This window comes from Orcinus orca, chromosome 14 (assembly GCF_937001465.1).
Source record: "Orcinus orca chromosome 14, mOrcOrc1.1, whole genome shotgun sequence".
NCBI lineage: Eukaryota > Metazoa > Chordata > Mammalia > Artiodactyla > Delphinidae > Orcinus > Orcinus orca.
Genome location: NC_064572.1, coordinates 88,455,791 through 88,470,305, shown reverse-complemented (window position 1 = coordinate 88,470,305; position 14,515 = coordinate 88,455,791).

The following is a 14,515-nucleotide window of genomic DNA, read 5'->3' as shown; positions in this document are numbered from 1 at the left end:
GTTAATTACAGGGACATCTGGGGAGGGGGGAGCCTCCCAGGTCACAGCCAGGAAGGAAAATCCCACGATGAGCAGGTGCTTCTGGGCAGAGCCTGGGTGTCCACTCATGCCCTTGGGATGGTAGCTACTGGGGCATCCAGGGGCCAGGGGCCAGATCCCGCCCTGGCTCTGGGCTCTCTCACCAGAGCCGCTCATCTCCTGCCCTGGAGACCTGGGCGGGCTTTGACGTTCCAAGGTACATGTCAAGAGCAGGTGCCTTGTGTCCGGGCACTCATTGATAAACTCACTCTCCGAGTGGTGGCCAGATGGCCTTAGGTGGCCACGATGTCAGCGGTTTCCCTTAGGAAGTGCAGAGAACTGCAGATGTGCAAATCCACACTTGCGGTAAGTTTAGGGTCAGATGATTACTTTGCGAACGCTCACCTCTGGGAGTATTCACAGTCCTCGGCCCCTGCCCCAGATGCAATTTAAAGACGCACTAAACTCTAAGATGGGGGCTCTGATCTTGCCCCCAGAGAAAGTTTGGATCCATTTTTTCCCAAAAAATCAAACAACCAATTATTCCACAGTGTTTTCCCAGTCTTTCTGGAGCCCCTGCTTTGAGCATCCCTCAGCCACCGTGAGTCAGCCCTTTGAGAGACCAGGCACTGGACACGGGAAGAGAAGGCCCCAGACTGACAGAAAGGACTGTGCAGGTGCCGCTGCTCAGGGCAGGGACTGTTCTGGAAGGCCTGGAGGCTGGTGGCACGCCTGGAAGAGCCCTAAGTTCTCAGTGGGTCCCAGGTAGAAGCAGGTCTCGCCTCTGTCTGCAGTGCCAGGGGCCAGCAGGCTGGGGAACACGAGGGGCGTCACAGAGAGCTCTGGAGAGTGGAGGCTGGCAGTGCCCCATGGCCCCTCTGCGGCAAGCCTACCAGGCAGTCCTCAGCCAGCGCGGCTGGGTTTGGCCTGTTGGTGGTGGCCCCAGGATGGAGGGGTCATCAGCGAGAGCTTGTGCAGGGCTGAACAGGGCTGGGGACGCGAGGGTGTCAGGCCGAGTCCTGGGCAGGGGTCTGACCAGCAGAGACGTGTCCATATCTGAGCACAGAGCAGCCCAGGCCCATCCCCCTCATGGTGGGGGAGGGGTGTCAGGCCACCGGGCGAGCTGTTGGAGGGCCGTGCCCCTAACTTAGGGAGGTTTTGCCCTTGAATAAGGCTTATTTTCATTCATACCAACTCACGCTGAGCCTCGAGCAGAAGACAAGCTGCCCAGAGGCTCCAGTTAGGGGACGTAGGGCCCTCGTCCCTCCCCAGCGTCCTTTCCTCCCCCAACGTGGGCTCCCAAAGCCTCAGTGAGCCAGCTCCCCACTGAGGTTTACAATCGCTCTGATGGATCCCAAGCTGGAAAGTGTTTGCTCTCCTCCTTTCAGGATTGTGGACGCTGTAATATCAGCCAAAATAGAAGAAAAGAAGGACGGCATTGCCCGTGTTCCCTCTGCTGCAGTTTCTACTATCACCAAGGAAGGAGCTAGCGCCATTGCAAGAATTATTAAGATGCTGAGAAAATAAGCTGCTAAGAAAATGCATTTAGGTGTAAGAAAATGAAAGGGCCTTGGTTTTCTTTGCCAAAGCAGTTATGCAGAGGGAATAAAACGTGATGTTATGACTATAACCTTCCCGCTAAACATTTCTTGCCCAGCCACGGCATAAGGATGGTTCGAATGGAGCAGGAATGCAAGCCGAGTACAGAGACCAGACGGCAGCTGGAATACTTTAAAGGACCACGGGTGTGTGCCTGTCCATTCCTGTATCTTTTCAAGGATGCTCGATATCACCAGGGAAGAGCTGACGGTCACGACAAAGCCATTTGCTGCAAGGGCAGAACTGCTAGAAAACATGGTTCCACGAAGGTCGAATCACTAAGTTTTGCGGGACCTTATGTCTATTGGCTTCTGGGGAAACGGGTAAAAGCCATGAGCTCACTCGGTGTGTGTTACTTTTTCATTACCCTTTGGAAGCAACACGTGCCCTGCGTGTGGCAGTGGAAGGGCCTCATGTCACAGGAGGCGACTGAATAAGGGAGCAGGCCTCCAGGCAGGAGCCTCTGCCTCCTCTCTTCTCAGCACTTGCTCATTTTGGCAGGAGTCCCTGTTTCTACGATAGGCCTGGGCCAGTGGCCGTGGCTGAATGCGGGCAGGTCTGCGTGGAGCGCACGGGCCAGGCCTCCGGCTCTGGAGCGGAGCCCTCAGAGGTCAGAGCGCCGACCCGCACGTAACGCAGTTTCCATCCTACACACTTTATCAATCAGCTCCACAAAACCCATAAGAACAGTTTTTAAATGTATGACTTGACCCTTTGAGCTGTAAATAAACATGAAAACATTTCGCTTCTTACCTACTTAGCACCGGCTCAAGTGATGCTGTGATTTTTCAGAGATGTCTTCCCACAATTCACCAGCTTTGTTTTTCTTTTTGTCCACGATACGTCTCGAGAGGTAAACGGATCTGAATTCATTCTGCAGTTTCAGCATGGACTCTTTTTATTTCTCCCTTTAAAAAAAAAACAAAAACCAATGAACTGTGCACTATAAATAAGGAGAAGTGAAATACTTTTTTTTGTGATGATAATGCTTAAACCTATTTCCCCTGATGAAACTCTTATGGTAATACACAAGCTCCGTTATAAATACATTTCTTATATTTTATGCAACTGGTTCTAAAGTTACAATATTTACAATGCACAAATACAAATTCCATCATTAATTCACGGGTTAGCTCAGTTACCCAAGAAATGGCGCAAACACAAACAGAAGTAATGGAAAGGTGGAGCCAGATGCCGGCCCCCCGGGGCCCACTGGCGAAGGGAGCGGAGGCCGCGGCGCCGAGTGATGCCTCCATGTAGGTGTGGAGGGGCTGCGCTCTCGGCCCGGCCTGCCCCCCCCCCACTGGGACTCTGCAGTCAGCACAGAAGGCACCCACCTCCTCGTGCTGCCGCTGTCCCACTGGGAGAAGGGCAGTGAGGCCCCAGCAGCCAGGCCCCTGGGCACAGAGGTGGAGAGAAGGAGGGGGACCGAAAGGGCAAAGGAAGGCGCCGTTAAGTCCCCCGCGAACCTCTAGGTTCTCAGCCAGAGCCATCCTTCTGTAACTGGCAGAGCCTTCCTTATCAGGCTCGTGTGGTCCAGCAGCACCCAGGGCATCACCGGCCTGACTGTCCACATCCACTCCAGGGGCTGAACGTGGAGGCCACGGCCAGACTCTCTGCCAGGCTTGGGAGGTGCCCACAGGGCCGCTCCGAGCATTCCTTCTACTCAGAGACCCTCCAACCAGGATAGACCCTGGCCCCTAGCCCCGGAGACTGCAGATGCATCCAGGGGACCAGGGTCCGCAGAACCTCCCACAGACCCGTGGGCTTCGGTGCCAGTGCTTTGCTGAGTGCACTCCTGCCCGCTCTGTGCCGTGGTTCCCTGTGGAAGGCTCCAGGCCTCCACTAGCCACGTGTGGAAAGGAGGGGGGAGTGAGGCAGGAGGGAAGGCCGGGGAGGCAGGAGTGACGATAAAGTGCTTCTAACGGTGCCTGTTAGAACAACAAGGTCGCTGCCGCCCCTCTTGGCAGTCTGGCCCCGCTCCTCTGCTGGGAGCTGGGATAATCTCAGATGGCTTTTCTATTTTTGACCAAGGAAAATGAGTCTCTGAAGACTGGCTTGCCGTTCTGAGGTCCTGTTTTGAAGCCTGGGAACCCCATTTTCTCGGTCTCAGCTTCTCCTCCCGGCGGCCGGGTGTCTGTCACTACCCAGCCCGGCTTCGTGATGCAAATGTGGCCGTTTCTGTGCTGCGTCCCCAGAGTCAGTCGCCTGGGGAGGAGAATACCTGCCTGGTGCTCAGGGTGCAGGCCCTTAATGAGACTTAACACTGTCAGCTCCGAAGCCGGGTGAATTCCCGGGACACGAGGGACCCTCTGCACACACACAGTGCACGTGCGCGCGCTGGCATGTCCGCCTGCTGTAACTGTGGCCAGTGCTTCTTGGGGAGGAATGAGTGAAGTAGAGGAGGATCCCAAAGGCCACTGCCTAGTCCCACACGTGTATGAAGGCCTCGCTCTGTGCCGGACGCTCTGACAGACCCCGTGTGGTGAGGACCCAAGTTCACGGTCACCAGCCTGCAGGCCTCCCTGATTTTGGGGGGAGGTAAAGGGTCAGGACAATAATTAGCTCAAGGACGGCCACGGAGCAGTTCTGCCAGGACAGATAGAGGCCACGAGGCATATTCTAAGTATTTATTTGCAAGTTAAAAATCAACCTATCAAATTATACTGTAATATATCCATCTTCCTACCTTGGCAAGTGTACCTCATACGACAGCGCTGAAAAATACGTGTAAATCTGTGGTTTGTATGTTACTGAAAGGTGGCGAAACAGCAAAGGTGACTGAATTGGTTCCCGTTACGTGTGGCTGACAGCTCTGTTGGTTGCCTGGTGAGGTCGAGTGAATAATAAAATAGGGACATACGAATCCCATAAACAAAATCTATAAAACAGTGTTGCTTGCTTTCATTCCTGCAAACTTTCTAATTATTACGTTACTTCAAGAGTTTTTAGAACTGTGTACTTTTGACAGGAATATTATAGAACTAAAAATAAAATTCAATGATATTCAGAATGTAAGAAAATGAATTTTATCAAAAATTAAATATGAATTTTCAAAAAAGTAAAACGATTGTACATATTTTAACAATTTTCTCAAAACAGTAAGATACCCAAAATACAAATTGTGATTTGTATTACTGAATAGCAACTATTAAGAAAAAAATTATTTAAAACATCTGGATTTTTAAACTTTTCACTTTGACATTTTAGGTCAATCTTGTCAAACGACCTTTATAAACAATAAACTCACCACAAGCCTGGCATTCAGCCTCCAGAGCAGCGTGCCTCAGTTTCCAGGAAGAAGCCTAGGTTCTCACGCCCACAGGCCCCTCCCCACTCTGACAGCCCCCTCGGTTGCCACCCCACCTCAGAGCAGGGGACAGACACCCGGATGTCCTTCACATGGGCTCCCGGGGTCCATCCCTCTTACAGGTGGGAGCATCCCTGTAGAGAGTGGATGAACTGGGATGACGCTGGGACAGCTCAGAGGGGACGTGTCACCCCCCGTGCACGCAGCACACCTGCCGAGGAGGAACTGAGGAGCGGGTTGCCAACAGCTGGAGAGTCACGACCTGGGAACAAACAGTGGGGGCCCCTCGCTCACCACCCAGAGCAGGGCCTTTCCCCTCCCAGCCCAGGGCCCGGCCCCTTTCTCCTGCAGGACCCCACCTGCCCCTTGGGTCCCCATCTCAACTTTGTCCCCCAGGCCCCCGAACACCCTTCCCAGGCGCCCTTTCCGGCCCCTCCAGCCACGTCCCCACCACGCCCCGCCTTATCCTCAGCCCAGCAAAGCGGCCCCTCCATTTACACCCCTTGCAAACCCAGATGAAGACACGAGATGTTCTCTGTTCTCAGCACTCAGAGCCAGGATTTCCACCGCTGTGTCTACGGAATCCCAGCCCCTAAGCAGTGCCCTGGAGGAGCTGCAGGGACGGCAAAGGGAAAAGTCATCTGAAACCACCTCCAGGTCCTGGAACGCCTGTCTCAGGGCTGCACGCACCCCGAGGTGGACGTCAGCTCCATGTCCCTCAGTCACCACATCTCAGAGTCCAGCCCGTGCTCCCTCCAAATCCAATACACCTCGTTCTCCCAGCCCCAGTGCTGCCTCGGACTACAGGCCTCTCCAGGTGGGCAGGAGGGACCAGAGGGGCCTGCAGAGAGCTGGGCCACGCAGCCACGAGCAGACCCCCTGTGCATGGCTTCTGCAGAAGGGATGGGGAAGGCAGGCGGTGACACACTTCCCCATCCCCACGCCCCAGGACACGGAACGGGGGCCCGGGTCTCGGTGATGGGCAGCGAGGCAAGCGAGCTGCCCTTCCTGGCTCTGCCTGCCCACCCAGCCCCACAGGCTCCTCTTGGCCGGGCCGGGCCGGCTCTTCCATCAGCCTTCTGCTGCTGTAAGGGATCTGGGGCTGACACACTATCAAGGCCTGCTCATCGCAGTGTAGACACACACTTCACGTCTCCCCCCGCCGCATTTCCAGTGAGTTCACAGGCGAGGAGAAGAAGTCACAGGCGAGGAGAAGAAGCCGCGGGCGTGGGCCCAGACCACCTGGTGTGAGTCCCAGCGCAGCCACGTGAACAAGCCAGGTGCCTTCTCTGAGCCTCACTGTCCTCATCTGTAAAATGGGGAGATGCTTTCACCTTTCCCGGGCTGTGAAGATGCAGGTACGTGAGGCCATGCCGGGCAAACGGTGAGAACTCTGTGCACGCTTGCGAGAAATAAAAAGAAACCCAAACCCACCCACCCACAGCGGCCACGCCCTGAGGGAGCAGATACTTCGGGTGGCAGGCCCTGAGCCAGTGGCGCCGGAGGTCCAGGGCAGCCTTAACTGGCAAGGCCAGCATGGTCAGCAGAACGACGCCCCCAAAGCGTCCCAGAACCTGTGACTATATTGCCTTTACCTGGCAAAGGGAAAGGAAGGAGGCTCTGGAGACAGGTTGCGAATCAGCTGGCCTCAAGATGGGAAGATTGTCCGGGACTATCTGGCTTGGGCCAACATAATCACATGGGTCCTTACGGGGAAGAGGAGGCAGAAGAGGGAGAACCAGAGACACAGCAGCACGAGAGGACTCGACCCACCGCTGCCGGCTCTGAAGAGGAAGGGAGGGGCCACGCGCGCGGGCTGCAGGCAGCTTCCCCGAGCTGAAACAGCAAGGAGCTGGATTCCCTTCTAGAGCCTCCAGAGGGAAGCCTGCTGATGCTGACATCAGCGCAGCGCGTCCACTGTGGACTCCTGACTCCAGAACGGTGAGGTAACGCACGTGTGTGCTTGGAAGCCACAAGCCTGTGGACTGGTGCTTTGTGAAGCCGCCCCAGGGAACTCACACAGCGAGAGCCAGTCCAGCTTCTGCTCACCTCATCCTTGCCATCCCTGCTGAGGAGCCCACACTCAGCGTCCAGGGCTCGTTTTCTGAATCCCAAACACACAAGTGCTGGTGAGTGGCCTCAGCCCAGATGTTAATTACGAATTTTCCAAGCTTGAAAGAATGCACAAGTCTGCTAAGATCGCTATAGCTTCTTTCTAAATGACAGCTGTTTTATATAAATGTACCTTTTATGCCTATAAATATTTCCAAGGGCTGCATTTCTAGGCGGAGTAATATCTGTTTGTCGAGAATTTAAGACAGCTAAGGGATCACCTTAGTTGTAATCTAAGGGCTGCTTTTTCTTCCTTGCCCGATGGTTTTTCTGTAGAAAGTCAGGGCCACAGTCTCCCTGGTCGCTGCCTCTGTGCAGCACAGATGTCGGCTGTTCCCACGTGCTAAGTAACACTTACCTGCATGACAGTTGCATGCAATGGTGACCGGCCTCAGGAGCTGTGGCTGAGACTTTGAACCGAGGGTGGACTTCAAATGACCTCGAAAGGCAGCAAGAGTGTACAACCCAAGAATCCGGGTGCACATGCTTCCCGTGTTTGAGGTGAATGTGGTTTGATACTAACATGTAATCTCGGGACTTCCCTGGTGGCGCAATGGTTAAGAATCCGCCTGCCAATGCAGGGGACACGGGTTCGAGCCCTGGTCCGGGAAGATCCCACATGCCGCGGAGCAGCTAAGCCCATGCACCATGACTGCTGAGCCTGTGCTCTAGAGCCCACGAGCCACAACTACTGAGCCCACACACCACAACAAGTGAAGTCCGCGCACCTAGAGCCCGTGCTCCACAATGAGAGAAGACACCGCAGTGAGAAGCCCGCGCACCGCAACAAAGAGTAGCCCCCGCTCGCTGCAAATAGAGAAAGTCGGTGTGTAGCAACGAAGACCCAACGCAACCAAAAATAAATAAATAAAATAACTATCAAAAAATTTAAAAAGATGTAATCTCTCCCCATTTTCTTTAACAAATCTTTTATACTTTGAAGCAGGAAGTTGCAGAGGTAGTAGTAAGAGGTCCCATGAACTGTTCACCCAGTTTCCCCAGTGGTTGCATATTCCGTAATTGCAGCACAATATCAAACCCAGGAATTGGGCATGGACACCAAGGGTGAGGTTCTAAGTCATTGCATCACATGTGTGGACTCACGTAACCTCCGCCGCCATCAAGGTCATAAATATCCCACCAACACACGGATCCCCTCACGCTCCCCGCCCATCGCGCCCACATCCCTCCGCACCACTAATCCTTTCTCCTCCTTGTACTTTTGTCACTTGGAGAATGTAACATACATGGAATCACACAGCATGTGACCTTTTGGGGCTGCCTACTTGGGATGTGCCCTTGAGATCCACCAAGTTGATGTGTCCACCCGTAGTTCATTCATGTTTATGGTCAAGCGGTATATGGTTTAATCATTTTCCTATTGAGGGGCATTCGACTGTCCCCAGTTTTCTGCTTATCACAAATCAAACTGCTACAAACTACTGAGCACAGGATTTTGTGTGGACATGTTTCTTTATTTTCCTGAGAGAAATGTTTAAGAGTGTGGCTGGGTCGTATGTAAGCATGTGTTTAGCTTTTCAAGAAGGTGCCAAAGTAATTGCCAGGACAGGAGAGGCCCAGTGTCTCCACAACCTCACCAGCATTTGGCCTCATAGCTTTGTCTTAGAAGGCCACCCCTTTCCCGGTCTCAAAAGCAAGCTCTGGTTGGGTCTTCTTTTGGTCTGTACTTATTGGCATTTGGGGGTTTCTGGTTTCTCCCATGTCCAGTCTGGGGTACATGAAGCCAAAAGAAAACCCAGGGAACTCATCTTCATGTCATTCCTTGGGTCTTGAGGGTCTCTAACTTGTCTGTCTTCTTCTGTGTGTTCTGTATGTGATGTTCAAGGATTTTTGCCGCACTCGGTGAGAAGAATCGTAGACACTCAGTCTGTCCAGAAACATGAGTCCCCGTATCCACTCAGAACAGAGAAAATGGCTTCCTAGACAAGCTATGCGTGCAGTGGGCAGCCTGTTGTCATTGATGACCAGGTTAGAAGAAACCCTTTAAGGTCAGTCTCTGTGTCCCTGTCAAGCTGAACACTAATTAGTAATGCAGCCTGATCTGTCATTGTGTCAACCAGCACATAGATGTTTCTCTAAGTTCAATCAGCAAGGTTATGATCGCTATTATACTCAGAGAAAGAATTTCTTGAAAATCAACAGATATTGGAAATGGTAACTGTAGGTATTGATTAGTGAGTATTAACACGTTACACTTAGCAAACTGCACACTTATGCAAGAACCCCAGACTATCTACCTCCTCTCCTGTGGTCGAGCCTTTTTAAAAAAATTTTTTTTTAATTGAAGTGTAGTTGATTTATAATGTTTTGTTAATTTCAGATGTACAACAAAGCAGTTCAGTTTTACATATATATATATATATATATATATTCTTATTCTTTTCCATCATAGGTTATTACAAGATATTGAATATAGTTCCCTGTGCTACAAAATAGGTCTTTGTTGTTTATTTTATATACAGTATGTGTATCTGCTAATCCCAAACTCCTAATTTATCCCTCCCCAACTTCCCCTTTGGTAACCATGTTTGTTTTCTATGTCCGTGAGTCCATTTCTGTTCTGCAAATAAGTTCATTTATACCATTTCTTTAGATTCCAGGGCCCCTAATGTATGCACTCTCATCAAATTCATTGGTGGATCCATTCACTCATTTAATCACATTTTGTAAAATAAGTTTTTCTCATGGAATAATTTTTGATTTTCCAAGATAGTTCAGAGAGCTCCTGTCTACTCCCCACTTAGTTTCCCTTTATGTTAACGTCTCACGTTTAAAGGTTCCCTTTTTAACTAAGAAATTCACATGGGTACAGCACAGGTAACAGAACTAAAGGCTCTGTTTGGATTCACCAGTTTTCCTGCCAGCGCCCTTTTTCTGTCCCAGGACCCTCACTGTACTCAGTTGTCACATGACCTCAGCCTCCTCCAGTCTGGGACCAGCTCTCAGTCATTCCCTGTCTTTTAGCTCCAACAGAGACTCTTTGCAGAGACTCTCCTGACGTTTGCCCCTCACCTCGGGTTTGTCTGATGTTCTATCTGATGACGACGCTGAGGTCGCTGGTTTGGGGGGAGGGTCCCGGAGTTGAGGAGACCTCTGGGCACAGTATAGCAGGGGGTGTGTGACTCACACACCTGGCTTATCCAGGTGACATGAGCCCCGATCTCGAGGGTAAGCTGCGGTCTGAGGGGGTCTCCACCAGGAAGGTACCATTTTCCCTGTTTACTTTCTGTTCTTTGGGAACGAAGTCACTAAGTGCAGCCGATGCTCCACGGGCAGAGAATTCACCCGCCCCCTCCTGGGGAAGAGGGAGCACGTCATACATTACCTGAAATTCTTCTGTATGGCAAGTCCGTCCCCTGCATTTATTTACTCATTTATGTCTGTCAGTAGGATGTAGATGAGCACAGGCTCGCGTGTATCCATTTTACTCTGTGCGCCGTCATCCAACAGCCCGCATCCCCACGTCCCACGGGGTCTCCACAGACGCTGCCTGGGGACGGGTCCCACTAGCGCCTGGCCGGGCAAAAGCCCAGCTCCCCGTCTGGCCTCCTCTGACACTGACCTTCTCCTCCTTGATTTACTGTCGGCACAACAGCTGGCTCTCCTTTGGGGGGCTTCTCGAAGTTTCTGCTGCTGAGACACGGGCCTGAGCAGTGGCGAGTCCCTCCGTGGGCTCTGAGACTGACTCAGAACTGCTTCTGGCCAGCCCTGTCCCCCGGCCTGGCCCTTCCTCCCTCCCGGCCCGCAGTGCAGCTGCAGGAGCTGCTGCCGGAGGAGAAAGGGGGCCGGGCGGCCCACCAGGCCGTGGCTGTGTAGGATGGGGGTCGCCCCGGCTTCCTCGTCTCTGACGTCTGGAATCGGGGGGAGGGCTTGCCCGACATCGTCCTGGTTTGGAGATAGGACAGTGTGTTTTATAAACAATTAAAAACCTGCACCCTGCGGGCAGAATGCAGCCTTTTCATAGTCAAACTGGACGGATGTTAAGATTTCCTCTAACTGTAGATCAAGGGCCTACGTGGGGCTGTTCGGAGAACGCTTGGCTGGAAGGGACTTGACCTTGGAGCCGCCAGTGAGGACGCCCCCTCAGCCCCTGGGTAATGGCTTCGTCAGCAAATAGTTCAAACGGCTGCAGAGACTCACAGTCTAGGATCAGAGCACGTGAACAAAGACCTGAATGTCTCTTAGGTTGAAGCATTTTGTGTTGGTGTGTGTGTAACATGTATACAAACACTGCTTTTCAAATATGAAGGTGACAAGTCCCAACTGTTAAAACATTTTAAACTTCAAATACATCAGATGTTGTTTATCTGCTACTCAATGTTTCACTGAGGAGGAAATCTTTCTCCCCCACAAGCAAATCAAGGTCAGAAGGACCATCCTGCACAGATTATATCAGATTAATATAATACAAGGTCAGATTATATCACTTGGGTTGACTGGATCTTTCTTCAAAGTCGCATCGTCAAAGTGACACTTCAAGGGCAGCAGAGAGCACAGGAGGCAGCTGAGAACCGGTGGGGCTGAGGCTGACTCACGGAGCCACGGCTGCAGACCCTCCTGGGGACCCAGTCAGCACCTCCACCATCTTGCTCCAGGCAAGTGATGGGGCCGGCAGTGCCCTCGGGGTGTCCGGGTGAGGACATGGCTGCCTGTGAGGTCTACAGCCTGCCAGCTTGCCCTGCTTGCGGCTCCTGTTTCCAGCAACCCCACGGAAAATGCAAAAGGTCCCCGCAGAGCCCTGTGGTGTGTGGGAAGGTGGGTAGGCCTGAGGGGCGGGTGTGGTCCGGGCCCCACTGGGGAGGCTGCCAGGGCTCGGGCTGCAGCCCAGAGGCTGGAAAAGGGGGTCACTCTCCATGGCCACTGACTTCCGGCTCTTTCTTAATTCCATGGGAGGCTGAGATCTCAAGGCCTCTTCAACTTGAAAATGTAAATTGGGAAAACGTGTTCACAAAACCCTTTCTTTTCCTGTTCAAATAGTCTTCTGTTCAAACCCTAAGAGAGTTTTCTAATATAAAGTAAGAAGTACAAGAGAATGAGAAGAAACAGAAATCAAAGCTGCTCTGCCCTGGAGAAACTGAAAACAAGATGACAGGGCGTGTATATTAGTGGAAATTAAAGTGGTTCAGAGCGGCCTTTCCCACTCGCCAAGTGCGTGAAGTTCAGGGATGCCACGTTTGTCTAGACGCTCGATGGGCCTCCCTGAGCCTTCCTGCCTCCTTGGGCTGCGGTGATTGAGGCTGTGATAGTGATGAAGCATTACTGCGGAAGTTTTGTAGATTTGAGTCAAAACGGGCCTGACTTCTGCAAGATGATGTGACAGGACGCAAATGAACATTATGCTCACCTTGTTTTACGGGATTCAGCCTTGCCTTTTCCAAGGCTTTCCCGTTCTTTAAGCACAATTCAATTAAGCTACTGCCGTTGAGCTGCTTTCAGAGAGCACAGTAGCACCTAAGCAATCTTGAATACATGAGATGGCCACACAGACAGCTCTACGGGGGTCACTGGTGTGGCTGCCAGGCCGGCTGTGGTACTGCTGTGCCTCTGGCAACGAGAAATAAACCCAAGAGAGGGAGAGGCTGTCTTCGAGAGGATTATTACAATGGGGTGGGGTGGGCTACTGCCATAGGGAGAATCTCAGACCTTGAGATCTGCAGGAGTCTCCGAGGTCAGAAAGAAAGAGATTTTCTTCTATAGGGAGGCGTAATCGAGGCTAGAAAGAACTGGGTGTAAGGGGGTGGCGTGATGGAACATTTAATCAGGGAATGTTCCGGGGAGCAAGCATTCCATGTTCCCATATCCAAGTGCTGGTCAAAGTTCAGGGCCTCAAGGAAAGAGAGAAAGAAGCCTGTGCTGGGGAGAAAAAAAGTTTTCCTCCTCTACCTTCTTAGGTTCTGTACCTGAGGCATGTGAATTAAACCAACAAAAGGTAGATTAACAGGAGAAAAAATTACACATGCAATGTGGGAATACTCAGTGGTGAGTAATCCACTAGGGTGGGTAGAACTTGGGGCTCATACACCTAAGTTAGCAGGTTAAAGGGATGGGAGAGAAAAAGCTTTGGGGGGAAGAGTAAAAAGATTTCTTTAGGAAAGACAAATGGGTTTTTAGGAGAATAAATGAGAAGTAAGAAAGTTTGTGATAATGTTTGTTTATGCAGGTTCAAGTGGTCCTTCTTCAAGGCCACGACTCTCCCCAGAGAGGGGAGCTGTGGTAGGTCTGCTCTTGACCTCTCCCCCGGAAGCAGACCCACCCTAAAGAGGGAATTGATGGTAGCCTCTTTTCCCAGAAGTCACTGTCTTTAAGCAAAAAAGGGAAGCTCCGAGGAGGCTTCTTTCTACATCTCTTATTCTCAAATGTTTCCAGCTTAAAATAATTTTCTTATCATTTCTGGGGTTCCAAGTGGGTTCCCACAGCTGATTAACATTTGGTCAAGTAGGCATTTCATCCAGATTTGTCAGCGGGGACAAACAGTTCAGCTAATCATCAGTGAGGTAAAGAATGGGAATTTCAGGTCGGGGGCTGGGCTTGTAACCAGAGGGCATCTGAGTCTCACCCAAGTCATATGGGGAGGGTGGATCTTGGCAGTTCTGCCTGGAACCCAAAAGGGCAGGGGGATTTGATCATTCAACATGGTCATCATCTTGGCCATCTTAGCAATCATGTCTGGTCCGCTACGGTCCCCTGATCCGACAGACACCCCGTGGGTTCCAAGATGGGGCCAAGGTCTGGGAGTATTTTATCACTGGCTTTGCTTTTAAATCCTCTACGGGCAATGCCCCCTCTACTGCCTGTGCCTGGGGAGGTCACACCCACTCCACTCCAGGGAGCCAGGCCCAAGGCCCTGCGTTACAGTGATGGGGAGAAACCCCACGCAGAAATTGTCCTCAAACCTACATCACCAGTGGGGCTGATGAGAATTAGTTTTAAGAAAATGGGAAAAAACAAGGCAAGACTTCTCCCTCCTGAGTGTATTTATAACCGACTTCAAGCCGCCTGCAGCCGGGCCAACGCATGCGGCTTCCCTGGTTAGCTGATGCGGGTACTTCTCCAGCTGCGCGATCCCGTCTGGACCACATCTGGAATAACATTACTCACCCACACCTGCCCGTGTTCAGGGCGGCAGGGGCCACTTTCCGAGCTGCCCCGCGAGACGTGGACATCGCAGCAGTGGACCCGGGGGCCGGGGGGGAGCGAATCACAGGGAGCTGCTGCCTGCGGCCCCCCGGCCCCTGCCAGAGCTGTGTTCACACACACACCGCGAGCAACGTGGCCAGGTGACATCAGACACGTGCCCTCGTTCGTCAGGAAGCCTCCCAAAGCGCTCCCTGGAATGTCCAGGCACTGTCCTCCGCAGGGAGGGCAACACTGCGACAAGGGGGAGCGCAGATTCTAGAAATTCTAGAAACTCTCGGGCAGCGACAAGAGGGGCTGGCCGAGGCCCCTCCCTCTCCT